Raw genomic sequence first — 16,326 nt, forward strand, 5'->3', positions numbered from 1 at the left:
CAAGATTCAGTATGGCCTACAAGGTGAATGTGAGGTCTTTCACGAATATCTCCCCAAGTCCAATTGTAGAAAAAAGTGGACTTCTGGCACCAAATTAGCATTTAACGCAGTGACAGGCTCGCTGGACCCCCCCGTGAGCCCCCTGTCTGCACGTGCAGTTTTTTCTCCTTCTTGCCCCACTATGTTACCTTAAAAAAAGCAAACGAGCACGTGCTGGGTGGGCAGGGGACATCCAGGACCTGCCGTCCCCTGCATTTCCAGCAGCTCTTTGCCTCGCTCGTACACCAGGCTGCGAGCTCGACCCACGGGCCGCAGGGATGAAACCCAAGCAGCACGCTGTATTTGCACAGGCTGCCAGATCCGAGTGTCCGGCAGCATCCTGGCACCAGCGTATCTTCTGCCGCATGATAAAACAAAGACTGATGGTGACAAACGAAGAACAGGTGGAGGTTTAATTAGGTCACCGAGCCGTGTGATGGCAACCTGCGAGGCTGCATTAACGCAAACGCTTGCGCCCACCATACGCGTGCTGGGGGTGGAAAGCCACAGCCTGCAGCGACCATCGCCTCCCCCGCGGCTGGATGCTGCATACAGGTGGTGGGATTACCACGGGGCCACAGCCGGGAAATGACGAGAACTGTTGCCTCTTGGGTCCGATTTAGAAAAGCAGAAAGAAATCCAGCCTTTTTACTGTCTAGTTTATCATGGCAGGACAGGTGCAATTAAAAAAAGCTCGGCAACTGAATCTGTCTCCTCATGGTACTTGTCCTTGCAGTGTGTCACCACGAGGACCTGTCACTCAGAGATGGGTGTACCTCGTGCACGCGCGTGGCGAGGTCGGTTCAACGGCGGTTCCTGCACAGCCAGCACCAACCCCAGCCAGGTACAGCCACCGCGTCTCTGCCACCCCACCCAGCACCCCGGGGCCAGGGGACCCCAGGGACACCGCTGCAGCAATGCTGTCTCCAGACTCCTCACAGCCACGGACGGACAAACCCGTAGCCAAATCCTCCACACCGGCTGCTTTTAAAATAGCTTTGCACAGGAATAGTGATTTCCTACAGCCAGACCGGCTTCATGAAAAATGAGGATGCAGGAGTACTCGGTCACACGGGTGCAGGAGACCTGCCACCCCCTTAGCACATCTGGGGACAAACCTGCTGGTGCCACACTGCCTTCCCACGGAGCAAGGTCCGGGCGCGCTGCGGACCAGCCATGGTAAGTTAAATAATTTCACTGTGATCCAGGCAGCCAGTTGCTGCAATAAAGGTAAACCCTGGTCCATGCTCAGGATTAAGACTGGGATGCACCAAGCTCAGCAGCTACTAAAGACTCTGACAAAAGTAGGATTTTCATGCTGTAAAATTCCCACTCACCCGGGTTATTGCAGCTTCAGCTCAGAAACCCTTCGGCAAAAGAAAATCCTGCCTCCTTCCTCCCCACCGCTGGCTTACCTGAACAGCTCGCTCAAGCCAACGCCCCAAGAAGTTCTGTTATACAAATGTTTAATGATCCAAACACATTTTTTCCCAAACTTTTTGGAGGTGTGACCCACTCTCGTTCTTTGCCTTCACTGACTCCAGGCAGCTCCTAGAAGTTATTCACCATATTTACAGGTTTCCCCCTTTAACCTCTTTGCATCTTCCCAGTGAACTGTGACACATATTTTGAGAAAATAGACAGAAGTTTCCTGATATCTCTCTGCTTTTATGTCTGAAATAACACTCGGAGCCTTACGTACGATCCCAGCTGGCACGATTGATGCTTGGCTTGTGCTTTGGGTTGGCAGCGGAGGGGCAAGAGAGAAGCGCAGTGATCCACGCTCGGGGCTGGTGTTTGGATTCACACCCTGGTCCTCGTAAGCCAGGCAACCCACACTTCCCACTGAGCAGCTGTTGCAACGTAATTACTTGGTTAAAATCCCATCGGGACTCTCAGCCACAGCCAACTGTGGGTCTCACTCTCCAATTCACCTTCCTCCCTCCCGTGAAAATATGACGGTCAAAGGACGAGCAAATTTGGCAACGTGAAGGCGTGCTATTCAGGTGCTGGAGTTCAGAGGAACACCTTCCTTTAAGGAAACTCTATTTAACAAGAGCTGAAAGAGACTCTCTTGCCCAGAAATCTGTAAAATAACTCAAAAGCTACTGGTAGATTTGCCCCTTGGGGATTAATTCCAGCCTTTACTGGAGTGATGCAAGTGATGGAGATGATACACTTGGAATCTTTAAAGTGCACTACACCTCCTGCCCCTGCAACCTACAAAGTAAAACAAACGACCGTGTCTTAGAGCAACAAAACAGGAGCACACAAGCAGCACCAGGGCCAGAGCAATGCTTCTGGTCTTTGAATGGCCAAACAGGAGACAACAGCAGGTTTATGGACAGTCCAGGACTTCTCAAGTGGGCAGCCAAGGGCAGAGGTTGGTGGGGCAGATGGTTTGTCCAGCCTTTGCTGGGCTGGCGCTCCCTGAAAGAGGCCAGAGGGGTGGTTATTTAACAGCATCTGTGGAGGAGCGAAGCAACACCCAGCCAGTGCAGCGAGAGCAGAGGCGTAACGGTCATACAGCCCCTCTGCTCCGGTTTGATTTTGACTGCTGTTATCTACACGCTCCCAGCCACGTGTGCAGGGGATCGTGCTTACTATGCAGCATGCATTTGTGCAACGCAAGCCATGAAGCATCAGCCGGAGCTTCTTGGTGGCAGAGAAAGAAGGCAGCTCTTGCTTCAGGAATATATCGGCGGTAGCTGACTTCCCAAAAATCATTTCCGTGCTAAAACCTGCTTCTATCAACACTGCATGAAGGATAAGATCATCCTAAAGCATGCTGGGTTTGAAACACATTCCCATCCTGTTACACCCAGGATGGACAGGAGATGACAGCACTGCCGGCTCAATGAGACAGCATGGAGATACAGTAGGTACCGCGCCAAGCAAGTCTATTTTCAATAACCAGTTCTGCAAAGCCAAGTCGCTGCTCACGTGGGTGACATTAATCCATCACTTGAACGAGAAAGAGGAGGAAACCAACTGGAAGCTGATGGGAAACTCCCAGGTGAGTCAGTCCACGAGCATTGAACCAACCTGCTTCAGAGCCTCCCCTCTGGAAAGGCAGGCAGCAAAAAATATCTGTGCCTAGATAAATGACTTCATATGTCAAGACAAAGATAAAGTTACACAGAGGCTCTCGCAGAGGATATGGTCATCAGGTTTATTTTTGTAGTTTTCATTACACTCAAAATAACTTTGGCAGACTTAGAAAAAATAAATTTTCAAAGCCTTCTCCCATTGATGTCACCAGTTTTAATTAATTTTTGCTGAAGTGGTCTAAAGATGAATGCTGCTGGGAAAGGGCTGGTTCCTGGTGTACGGCTCTGGGCCTCCGCGTTCAAACGCCGGAGCTGCACCAAACGCCACCAGGATAAATACTGCCGCAGTCTCACTGGGAGATGGCTCCGGCCCATCTTCCTGCGCCAGTGGTTTTGAGGCCAGACTGCCTTTTAGCTCACGCCTCTGCCTCCGTGTCAGAGGCGCTGCCAGCTCTGGGAATGACACTGGTACCACGCTATTTCCTGCCTCGGAAAGTCCTGGCCACATCCAGCATTTAATGTCACCTCGGTAGGACATTAAATGTCACTGCTGGCTGACACAGCAGCTGATCTGGTAGGGTGTTGTTTGGATGGGTGTTGAGCAGAGGACGTGCCCTCCCTTGGATGCCAGCGAGCTGGGGAGCTCGCTTTGAGAGCGGTCCCCAAATTCCCAGGCCCAAACCTGCCGTCGCTGCACACCTGGCTGTCGCCTGCCGCTCCCTCCACCAGCACGAGCTCCTCAACAGGGGTGCAGAGCAGTGCCGAAAGTGCCTTTGCAACAGAAGGAAGCAAGCCAGCATGAGAGAAGTCCCCCGACACTGCCACGACATAGCCGGCTGCTGCCGCCGTGCCAGCAACCCTCTCCGGACACACTGCAACCCACGGGGCCACGAGAAACCATTCCTCTACTTTCAAGAGGGGCTTTGGGCTCCTTCCCCCTTGCCGGCTGGCACCCTGCAGCGCACAACACATGCAGGAGTCGTACGCTGGGAGGAGATGCCGAACCAAGCAAGACTCCCTCTCCTCCGCTTATTTCCATCTATTGCAACCACTCAAGGAAACAACCCACAGGTTTCCATCAACGCAGAGTCCTGCAGCCACGAAACAGCTCTCTAGCAGAGCTTTAAGCCTCCCAGGGATGAGATGGGGGCCCACCCCTCTGCGGCCGCTGCTTTCCGCGACCTTCCGTCAGAGGATGGAGGGTATCCGTGCCCATCCCAGGTAGCTCCCGGGAGAAGGCGGCTGGCGGCTCCGCACATGTGGCGTGCAGACACGGCTCCAGACGTCCTCGGGGCCTTCCACAAATATCCAAAAGGGACTGGGGAACGGTCGCCAGGAAGGAGCTGATGGAAGGTAGCCAGCAGTAATTTCTATGCTCAAAGAGCGTTTTTCCAAAAGCTGCTAAGATCTGCCATCAGATTGTATTTTTGAAGGGGTAAGATTTGAAAACACGTTAAACAGAAAGTGAGTGCCTGCATTTAAATGGCGCCATTTGTCAAAAGTCCTTCCCAGCCAGTTGTTCTTCGTTATTTACGTGCTTTAACGCTTGGCTTCTGGCTCATCTTTTAAAATCCTGGCACAGGTTTTTCTGTGCAGGAGAGAATTGTGATTGTGTTTGTAAGTTTAGTGCAAAAAATTCTGTTTATATTAATGCCGTAATTACAACGTCCTAGCCTCCTGCAGGCAACGTCAGACCGAGAACGCAAACCCTGCTGCAGCGCCGTGGCTGGCAGGGAGGGGGAAGGGACAGGCTCCTCTCGGAAACCGAGGCAGGGAGGACTCAGGAAACATTGTAGAACTTGAAGATGTTGTAAAGCTCTTTGTCTCATTCTAAATCGTAAAAATTACAGAAAAATACTGAGTTTCAATGGTTTCAGTAGGTAGAAAAGCATCTCTTGATGTGCCAGCAAGGAAAACTTCAGGCATTTAAGCTCAGTAGATGCAAAGCAACTCAGAAAAGCAGAGATGACCACTAATTTAAAAAAGAAATACTTGCTTTCATTTGATATTTTTCCCTGTCTATTTAACAATCCTGAAGGACTCATGACTCAGAAATGCAGAAGTACAGACCCAGATACTGAAGATGTAAAAAGAGAGCAGTAAGAGAGAGCTGCTATCACGCAAGAGTGCGAAACAAAGAGCCGGCGCTAACAGAGCTCAGCGCATCCCGCTCGGCCTGCTGGAAAACATCTGCCGCTTGTCAGGACTGCAGAGCGAGCAGAGCCCTCGCCTCCTTGATCTCCAGCAATTAGGGAAATTCTGTTGTGCTAATTACCTGGGGAGACAACGCAGGGAGAAGGCGGATAGCGAGTGACACTTGAAGACAACATCTACACCAGTAAAAATCAGGCTGATATTTCAAGTCGCTGGGAACCGCAAAACATACCGCGCCAAACTTCCACAGCAGGCCGGAGAAAGCTCATCCCTGTGTGTAAAGTTAGGGTAAAAACTAAGAAAATAAAAAAAATAATAATAATAAAAAATTATATAAATAATAATAAACACAGCAAGAGAGCCTCTGGAGTTGCTGAGTCTGCAGAGGTAGGGAAGATTTTTAAATGATCGGCTTCCCCAAGTACACATGGTTTGAATTGCCGAGAAATGGAGCAATCCGCCGTCCTGCAGGCTGGAGTACCACTCCGCTCTTCCCGCTGCCAAGCCATTATTGGGAAATATTTGTCACATATTAACTGGAACATCGGATTACTACACTGAACATTTAACACTGTTTTGTAATATATACATACGTTCAAAAGCATATGACACCGTCTCAGCATGAACTCAAGATGAAGACAGGGATATGCATCATCCAGAAGCCAGGAAATTCGGAGTTAAGGCTCCGGAGCGCAAAGCCTGTGGAGGTACTGTTACATAAAAAGGCACATGGAAACACAACGTATACGTTGAAAAAAGCAGTGCAAGAGCAGTCAAAGAGCTGGAGATGTTCACATCCCCAGCCTGCAACAGTGCAAGGACTAGCTGCCGGGCAGGGCATCTTCTGCAGACTGGGGCTTGGTTTTAGCCTTTTTTTCACTTGGCTTAAGAGGAAACGTTTGCTCTCAGGCTCTAGCACGGTGCACCCAGCACCTCGAGCTCTTGAGGGACCTTCTCACAGACCCTGAAGACTTTTGGCAAGGCAACTACTGTATATAATAAGAGCCTCTTGCTCTTCAGGTTTCAAAAGACTGTGCTTAAAAATACAAGGGGGAAAAATAAAAAAAGACTCCTTAAAAAAAAAATAAAAAGGCAGTCAGAGCCCACACAACTGCAAACAAAGTGTCTGCAAGCATGAAGTTTTAGTCTCGCTTTCAACCCACCTCCACGTGCTCATCAGCTGGCGGCTGATGCCGCATGCGCTGTCCCGAATGCCGCATGAACAAGTGGCCCTGCACCTGCTGGATTTCATCTTGCGGCGAAGGCTGTGTGGGGATCCCACCAGAGAAAGAGGCTGAACGTAAGGGGACGAGGGGCCTCTCTGCAGAGCGTTACAGGCCTGGCTCAGGGAACGACAATAATAAAAACATCGAGCTGCCGTTCCGCAGCGAGCCGACATGTGGGGACAGCCTGTCCTGGGCCTGCCCGGCGCCAGCAGCACGCAACCGCTGCGGCCCCGTCCGAGTCTGACGGTTGGACTCCACGATCTTAGAGGTCTCCTCCAACCTTCGTGATTCTATGATTCTTAATGATTCTATGAAATAGCTGGGGGGGCCAAAAGGCCGCGCTCCTCACCGGAGCGGGGTCACCGACCCCCCCGTCACAGCATTTCGGAGCGTGACCCGCACCTGGGATGCACCCCAAGGATGCTCTCCTCTCCCCCAGCCACAGAAATGCCCAAACCACGAAGGAGCCAGAGTGACACCAAGTTGTTGTCACCGTGCCCCCCCCACCGCCTTGGTTGAATAAATAAAGCAAAACAACTCAACGCAGGGCAGCGCACAGACGCTGAGAGCAACTACGGAGGCACCTTTTTGCAGCATCCCCGGCCCAAAGCCAGGGTAGTAATTCTTCTAAGCTTTTTAAAAAATTACCATCATTTTTCTTGAGGATTGGGATGCCGCTGTGGCCCTGGCGAAATGGCCGGGCCCCCTCTGCTGGCCACCAGCCCCGCCGCACCGCCCGCCGCCCCGAAAAGCCCCGAAAAGCCCCGAGGAGCCCATTTTAGAAGTCAAGCTGCTCCGTGACAACCCATGACAACAGAGCCAAATAGGTGACTTACTGCAGAGCGCAAAGCACAAAACGGGTGGGTTTTGGGGAAGGGGGGATGTGGGGGGTTTGGATTTTTTGGGGGAGGTATGGGGTTTTTGTTTTGTTTGGGGTTTGGTTGGGGCTTTTTTACAAGCGCTAATTTAGGGCTTCGCTGTAGTCGAAATAACTTGAGCCTCATTTAACTTTTAAATGGACCATACTCATCTTGTCCCAAACTGCTTTTAGCACACAGAAAGTTGTTTTTATCAAATTCATCCCCAAAAAACCGACCATCCCCACCCCCCAAGCCCCAACAAAACCCCAAACTGACTTGCTTCAAGGGAAAACAGGTCTTGGTTAAAACAAGCCCAGCTCCCAGGGCTCTGAGCGCGATTTGCTCCCGCCGCTGCCCGTGGGTCTGCGGGGCAGCGAGTCCCCCTCTTCCCAAAGGGGCAGCGAGGGAGCGACCACTCCGGCACGACGACGCCGACAGCACCACCACCGACAGCTCTTCCGTGAGCCTGCTTTAAATCCAGTGATAAGAAAGAAGTCATCTGAAGCTTGGTGGGGTTTCTGGAGGAGGAAAGCCCCCAGCCCAGGCATTTAGGGTACCCACCAGCTCCCAGCTGCCCCCGGGAAGCAGGAGCGGGGCTGCAGCCCGGGCTGCCGATGCTGGCCATGCTCCCCACCTCCCCCTGCCCACGGGCAGGATCTCCCTGTCCCCTCCATGGAGGGGATTCTCTCTTCCCCAGGGGCTGCTTTTTTGGTGCACAGAGGCGAATGGAGGCTTAGCTGTTAGTTTGCAACCTGGTATAGCTCTGCAGCAAATGTTGGCACAGGCGACGAGCTCTTGGGATGTTTCCGGACCAAGCTCTTTAACTACAGACCAGAAGGCAATTCAGCCTTCTTCAGGAGAAAGAGGTAAAAAAAGAAAGACACGTAAAGATTCCTTTGATGTGCTCAAAAATGAAAGGCTTCACGACAGCTCAGCAGAGCATCCTCGCCTTAGCACAGCGCTCGACTCCCGAAACCTGGTAGCCAGGAGCAGCCACCGATGCCACGACATCTCCTACCCACCAGGGAAGCACTTCTCCTTCCTTCGGCTCACAAATTACTTTCACGTTCGTTACTAATGACTGTAACGAGTATTTCAGCAGCACGTGGGAAAACCTTCCCCCTCCTTTCTTCCCCCATCTCTCAAATGCAGCAACCGGCAAACCCAGTGACCCGGAACAGAATTGGGACTTTCCTGGCCACAAAGGAGCCTCTTCAATCCCAATTGCTTTCTGCAGAGCAAAGGAAAAGCCTCCTGACCACTTAAGCGCACCAGGAGTGCCCCAGTTGCGCAGACGGGAGCAAGACGCAGCCCGCAGAGCCCCGTGAGGCTGACAGACTTGGCTGGGTCTGCACAGAAGGGAGAAAACTAATTTGACCACCAGTGTCCGAAGAGCTGAAAATAAGCACGATTTGTGTCTCAGCTGACGGGGCTTGGTTGTAAGGCAGTGAGGCGCACAGGGCGCCCGTAGGAGCCTTCCAGGAGACAACCAGCGAGTACAACTGCAGCAGCACATTTAAAAGCATCGTTATTAAACTATTTCCGAGGTTGTTATACATAATCTTACAGAGAAAAAGTCCATCTTTTTTGTCCTGTGAGTATGGACTAATGCTGTGTGCTCTGGTAGGATTCATCTCCAGGATGGCAGGAAAATCTGAGACTGCCCATTCACCTATTATGCATCTACATGTGGCACTTAAGGTTTGTTTTTTTCTTTAAAACCAGAATTGAACGATCTGCTGCTTGCAAGGCTTTGTAACACGCCTATGCATTCTCCCCATCAAAGCACTGCACATCTTTCACCCATCTTTTGCTACTTCTGTGAAAAGAAAAAAAAAAAGAAAAGAAAAGAAAAGGCTTGAAGTGCCTCAGCCGAAGTCATTCATGCCGTTCAGTATGACAGCAGAGCACTTAACGGAGCATTTCTATAAATGAGATTCCTTTACAAACTAATCTAAGCTGTTTATTGTTTCCAAGGAGCATGCACTTCCACAGCAGAACAGGAAGTTTTGACAGTTTAAGAAGTTCATTAAACTCTGGGAGGAAATTTAAACAATCAGTGACAGCTTTCATACAGCAAGGCAGCGCTGGAGAAGTCGCTACTCTCCTAAAAGGCAGAGAGGCTGCAGCTTTTAATTATCACACTTGCATTAAGCCCCAGTGATTCTGTTACTACTTCTAAATTGTTTTGGCCCAACACCCAGGGCTCACAACCGAGTAAAGCTATTTGCTCTTTTATTCTTATAGCCAAATGTCGCTTTTGTCCAAACCTCAAACTCCTTTATCTGTAAACAGGCCAAAGCAAGGCAATGGAAGAAGTTGTCTCAAGCACAAGGGAGTGCATCAGCTAGGAAAAAACCACTTCCTAACGCATTTCCTTGATAGCAAGGAATATATAAAATAGGAGAGGAGGAGCTCAGTGGCGTCGGTCCAGCGGGCAGGCTCCCGGGCAGTCTGGCGTTGGCCGTGCCGGCACGGCTGCACCTACCTGGGGGGCACATGCAGTCTGACGGAGCCTCTCTCACCGTCCGCAGCTTTGCCAGTCCTTCACCCAGTTTCTGTTTGGAGGAGGAATAAAAATAGCCATTTAGAGAATACATTATATCTGAATGCAGACTGCGCGTGCATGCCAACAGCCAAACCATCCGGCAGCTTCCTTCCAGTGAGAGGTAATAGTTTCGCCCTGTTGTGTTCAGCCTCTTTGGGTAATATCTCGTGCCATAGTAGCACACAAAATATTAAATGTTTCTTAGCAAGTGGCCAGTCTACAACCCTCGCACGGGGCAGGCAAAGGCTCCTTCTGCACATCGCAAAGTCACTTGTGCTGAGCACCATGGTTTCATCCTGAGCAGCTATTACAAGCCCCGTGTTGAGATGTCAGCATCGTCTCGCGTGTTTGGCGGCAGGAGCAGTGCTGGGGGAAGGAGCCCCTCTGCTCTGCTCCGCCACGGCCGGCCCCGGCAGCGAGGCAAACGCCCGGGGAAAGCCCCGCTGCAACCCACCGCGAAGCTGCTTCCAAACACCCTGGAGGTTACACGGCAGGGTGATATTTGCACAACAGATGTGACCTGATTTGGCTGATTTTGTACTTAAAATTCATGCTATGTGGAGTATTACAGGTTCTTAGGAGAGGGATGAGGAGATGAAGGACAGTGGGGTGGGCACTGCCAGCGAGACAGGGGTGCTCACCCGTTCCCAGGTCTTCCAAAAGCCCAGTGTTTCCATCTCCAAGGTGAAAAACTCATCAGTGGGGCTACTAGAACACGTAAAAATTCACAAAACTAAAGCAATGTCTACGTGGCATATTGCAGACAGATGTGAGCGCACTCTGCCTGCTCTCTAAGCCAACCAAAATGTTCGTGCCTGCATTTAGGACTGCCAAGCCCAAGTTAATAAGCCCTGATGACAGGTAAGTTATATTAGCTCAGGCATAGCGCTTCGTGGCTGGGGCAGCCCAGCAAGGGTGGGAACATCTCATCTTCACCCGCAATCGTTGCTCTCAGTCCTCCAGGAATGCCCTGTCTCACCTAAAGTATTTACCAAGAGAGAAACCAATAATCTGATAACTGGAGCTCCCACATTTCAAAGAGAGAAAATTCAAAGTACTTATTGAATTCAGGGTGTTCAGACTTGAATTTTACACAGCCGATGACCCAGTCTATGTGCAAATATTTGAACACTGTGGACTATTCAGGAATTAGGCTACCTATGAATTAGGTTCTTTTCCTTTTATTCTGGGGATTAAGTAGTTTTATCTGTTGTTGCAATCCTATGCATTCCTTTCTAGCTGCTCGGATGTGATGCTAAGAGGTCCTGGAAGTATCAACCCCGTTTCATAGCACCTGACAGAGAAGTTGTCCTAAGGGAAGTGTGAATAGCAAAGGATCCAGCTGCCTTCTGCAGCACATACACTTTCCTTGAGAAAAAGTGGCAAGAAAGTATCTAAAGAGACTTTTCTGACAGCCACTTACAGTCTAAATATTACAGTCACTCAATTTTTGTGTTTACTTTAAAGTAATTTGGATGATGAAGATGCTCGAGCAAACGAAAATAAGCTCTTCCATCCTTTCAGTTCAGCAGGCATCACTGGGAACGGCAGAGGAGATCTGCTCCGGTCCTGAATCCTGGAGCGCGTCCTCCGTTCTCCCACTGAATTGTTCTTGTCATGAAACTGATTAATCTGGACACTCTCTGCCTACCAGGGACAATAAAACTTTTGTGAACAAAAGGGTCCGGCTTTGTTTACAACTGGAGGCTTCTATAATCCTCCCGTTAACATCTTCCCTCCAGTACGAAAACGACGCGCTTCGAATTGGGGCTTTTGACGTGGAGTGAGTGGAGATGCTGCCACATTCGGACCACGCTGTTGGAAATGTTTCGGAGGGCATCAGAGCAGGACCCTGCAGCACGTCCCGCTGACGGAACAGCCACGGGAAGGGCAAGGTCCCGCCGCGTTAAAAATCAGCAATTTCTCCAAAGTTAGACAGATGCCTGTCACAGGGCCAGAAACTAAATCCTAGTTGTCCAAATCGGCTTTCATTGCCTTAACCACACACTCACCCTTCCTTTATTATTTCCCATCCTCTCTTACTTGCCAAACATTTGAACAACACTGAAAGGAACAGAGCCAGCACGTCGGTGTTGTATCTGCTGCTCTTTACATGCAGCTCTGCCATAAATTACGCCAGCAAACCCCTAGGTTGGTATATGGAGTAATGCTTTTTGGGTAGCGACAGAGAACGAAGTATGCCAGGTCATGCACAGGGAGCGTATGGAGCTTTGGTTTCACTTCTGAAATATTGTGGTAAACTTCAAAGGAGGACCAACACAGAATTTAACAAAAAAACTGACCCCAGGCGTCAGTTGATGTTCATGATGATGGAAATATTCTCTCGCTCTCCAGAAACTCTCAAGCACAGAAAGGACAGAAGCTGCCCGACGAGCGAACAGTCTTATGTAACGGAGAGGAGTTTGGTCAAGAAACAGACACTTTCTGAAACTTTAACATAAAAGAGTAAGTTCATTTAAAATTACTATTAACAGATAGCACAATCACTACCATGCATTCCTTGAATCTCTTACTGATTTCAAAATTTGCTTTCAGTATTGACAAAAGTTTGATCATACTAAATGTTTCATCAAGCTCACTCTTGCATTAGAAACCCAATTATGTGGTTTTGCTTTATTTTCCCCTGTACAATCTCCATCTGAGCGTTCCCAGTACAAAACAAGCTTTCCACACTTAACTAAATCTCAGCAAGAGGTTGCACATGATCTTAGGCAGTGCCACAGAAACCATTCCCATTGCTGAGCACATTTATTGGAGTAATTGGAACAGAACCACTGCCACAACTGGCAGGCTAGTTCCTGCCTGGAGAAAAGACGTTAACTAGGTTTTGTGATCACGCCTTACAAGCACCCCTCTGCTCTGGTATTCAGGGTTTTCACAAAAATATTTTTTAACATTTCCCTTTTATCAAGGCACATCAATGCAACCAAGTTTCCAGGAGAATGGCCATGCCGCAGCGGTGCCAGCACCACCCTCACCGGCACTCCAACAGTAACACGCGGCAGGAGGAATTGTCTCGCCGTCCCCCCCGAGCAGCCTCCTTCCCCCTCGCATCCCGCCCCAGGGAGCTGAACCAGCTCTGCTCCCCGGAGCTGCTCGCAGCTGGAAGGCACTGCGTACAAATACATTTTTGCACGACTGAGGCTTCATGGCTGTAACGATTTTAATGCAGCACCATGTTTTGCACCCCAATCAGGCCATTAATAAAATCCTAGTGTAAAACCTTCCCCAGATGTCAGAACCGATCACTTGGGAGCGTCCTGAGGCAGCTCCGTAAGCCGTGTTCAATCTTGCTGCACTTCTACGAACTACTGTTTACACAAACCCAGCAAACCAGCTGTGGGGTCCTCAAGCGTTTCCTAAGAGTGATGGGAGCCCTCCCTGTCCCCCTCACCTATAAAAAGCCCCAAGCCTAAACACCAGAGTCTGGGGAAAAAATATAACCTGGGATCGAGCGTAACTTCTCCCAGAGATTTGGTTTAGTTATGGAGAAGAGCATCGGTGTGGATAATTGTTCTCCGAGTAGGAGAAATCTTTCAGCACTGAAATCTTCAATGAATAATTTCAGAAAACCCTGGGACTTTTCCCAGGTAACTAGTTGCTAGTCTTCTCTACCCGCCGTAAATCAGTTCAGCACTGCCAGACCACACGACACTGTGTGATAGCCAGTCTAGATAACAGGGACCATGTTCATAAATTTCTAACAAGGAAATTATAGTCCATCACATCCAAGGATAAATAGTATTTAAGTGCTCGGGTTACCTTTGCCACTGGGCACAATGGGGGAAAAAGTCGCATGTTCTTAAAGATTACACTGCTCGCCTTCCCACCGGGGGCTTTTCCTCTCCCAAACCGGACGGGCCAGGCTTCGCCACGCCTCGCCCCGCGGTCGGAGTAACGGCAACGGCAGCAAAAAGGGGGAAAGCCTGGCAAAAGGGAGGGAGTTTTTCCCCAGGGGAAGAGCAGCCGGCCACACGGGGAGCGAGCCCGGGCCCCCCGCGCCGGAGCGGGGCCGGCGCGCCCTCCCCGAGTCCCTCGCCCCGCCGGTCCTGCGCGCCCGCCCGTGGGCGCTGCCCGCCCGTGGGCGCTGCGGGGCCGCGCCGCCACTCACCTCGCGGAAGAGCTGCTCCACGCGGGGCTGCAGCGCGTCCAGCAGCGGCCCGGGGCCGGCGGCGCCCCGCTCCTCCAGGGCGGCCAGCCGGCCCTGCAGCTCCGCCGTCTTGGCGCCCAGCAGCAGGCAGACGGCCACGGCGGTGAGCGAGAGGAGCAGGCAGAGCGCGGAGGTGGCGGTGCCCGCCGCCCCGCTGCCCGCGCTCATCGCGCCGCTGCGCGGGGTCCCGCTCGGCTGCCGCGCGCCTCCCCCCGCATCCAGCGCCCGCCCTGCGCGCTGCGCGCCCCGCCGCGGAAGTGGCGCCGGCAGCTGCGGAGCGGTCGCTCTCCTCCGCTCGCCCCGCCAGCCCGGGTCTTAAACGGAGGAAGCGGGGGGTGGCGGCTCCCCCGCCGCCTCCCCCGCGCTGGGGAAGGGGGGATGCTCCGAGCGCGGCCGGCCGCCCCCCATGGGGGATTACGCGGAGCAGATCCCACCCCCGCTGCCCGGCCCCCCGCGGGGACCGCTCCCCTCCCCTCCGCGGCCCCCCCGCCCGCGGGCGCCGGCGGTGCGGGGCACGGCGAGCGCCGGTGCGGGAGGCGGCCCCGCTCCAGCCGCCGAGGCGGGCGGCAGCCGCGCCGGGCAGCCCGCGGCGGTGGCGGGCGCGGAGCGGGCGCCCTCCAGCGGGGCCGGGGCGGGCGGGGCGGGCTCCCCGCGCCGGGACAGCGGCAGCCGGCTGCGGCCAGCCCCGCGGGGTGCACGGAGCTGGGACACGGCTCTCCTCTGCTCCGGAGAGCGGCCCGTCAGGGGTGTCAGCCCTCGGGGTTTGTGCTCCTTGCGTGCTCTTTGGACGGTGGTCTGGTTTAGGGAAGAAACCTTATCTGCAAAGCCCAGCGCCTTGCACTGTGCTTTGTAACGTACTGGTTTTATCACAGTAAAGTGCCCCTTCTGCTCTAGGGAGCCTTTGAAGGAGAGAAACTATGCTCACATATAAGCACTAAGTACCCCCAGACTTCGCCAAACATAGTTGCCTTTTCCTCTGTTACAGATTGCATGTCAGCTCTTAACTCACCTATAAAACATCCTCAGATAACTTAATGCCCATCTGGACTGGGCACATACTACACAAAGCCAAATCACTCTTTGCCTCCTGGCCACAGACCCTCCCCTTCCAGGAGTAATTCTGAGTCCTAGGACAGAGTTAGAATAACCTACTAGGCGTGGTGTCAGCATCTAGTAACCCTGTTAGTAAAACACACGCAGGCACACAGCTAGACTGCTCTGTTGTATATATACACTGCTGTTTTGTAGCCACTATTTCCAAATGAGTCAGGCATATCTGTATCATTTGCTAACAACTATTTCCTGCTCTTCTTCACATGCCTGAAGATACAAAGACGAAAACTCCACTTTTTTGTGAGCAATCTCTTCCTTACCTTCTTCTTCCCCTCTCCTTTCTATCAGCCTGCTTACGAGCTCTACGAGATTGATGTGTGCACAGAACCATCACTTTGTGGGAGCTTCTAGGGTGCAAGGCATCTTGTCCTAAAATGTGCCCGCAGGACCTGAGCCCTCCTTAACAAGAGATACACGGAATCTGTGAAAAGAGGAAGGAGTGATCACGACTCTGCCCCAAAACTCCTAACCCCTTTCCTATTAAGATCAATCCCTAGCTCAGCTCATCCCCTGCCCCACTCCGCTTCTGAAGTTCTGGAACTTATGCACTGCTTGCACTTCAGAGACAAAGCCTGCTCTGTTCATTTAAAAGACAGCTTTATTTTGTCGTATCATACATATTTTACTAAATGTGGAACTGACCCATTATAGAAATGTATACTGTTGGTCTGCCTGGCTGAATCAGATTTATGGGCCGTATTTTTAAGGTGCAAAAGCTAAAAATCAGAAGTGCCAAGAAAGATGCGAATGGATCTTATAATTATTCACCAACAGCTATAGGCAGTTAGTATTAGCTTGATCCAAATATGTAGAGATCACAAACTACCCCGATTACATTCCTCTAGCAAGACAGGGGTGTGTGTGCATAAAGATCTCTTCCCTAGTAAAGGCAAAACCACTGAGGGCAGCCCAGGGAGCAGGATAAATCAGACCGATTAACGACAGACCTCCCAGCACCTGGCTGGGGACCTGAGACGCATGCCCCTTCAAACCAACACGTCTGTAGGCTGCAAGGCCTACAAAACTACTCGGCACCTCGCTGCAGATGCCGTATTCATCTTGATAGTGCATTTTAAGTTTACTGGGAGAAGGAAAGTGAATTTAAACAGGTTTTTATAATACATATATTTTTTTCTAGCATGTATGTCCTTTAGCAAATGCAATG

At 51.4% G+C, this 16,326-nt stretch overlaps 1 long non-coding RNA gene across 6 annotated transcripts; it reads right to left on the reverse strand.

Moving 5' to 3' along the window:
* Nucleotides 1–16: 16 nt before the first annotated feature.
* On the reverse strand, nucleotides 17–16,122 carry LOC142088869 (uncharacterized). 6 transcript variants are annotated; one of them, XR_012676050.1, is made up of 5 exons: nucleotides 15,422–16,122; nucleotides 9,818–9,887; nucleotides 5,837–9,148; nucleotides 5,365–5,514; nucleotides 2,484–4,919 (listed from the first exon to the last, which is right to left on the reverse strand). It is a non-coding gene; the product is annotated as an uncharacterized LOC142088869 (long non-coding RNA). The 6 variants fall into 6 exon arrangements; XR_012676046.1 differs by having other exon boundaries at nucleotides 5,837–7,795; nucleotides 7,891–9,887; XR_012676048.1 differs by having other exon boundaries at nucleotides 5,837–5,942; nucleotides 6,407–9,887.
* Between the last annotated feature and the right edge of the window lie 204 nt (nucleotides 16,123–16,326).

This window comes from Calonectris borealis, chromosome 15 (genome assembly GCF_964195595.1).
Source record: "Calonectris borealis chromosome 15, bCalBor7.hap1.2, whole genome shotgun sequence".
NCBI lineage: Eukaryota > Metazoa > Chordata > Aves > Procellariiformes > Procellariidae > Calonectris > Calonectris borealis.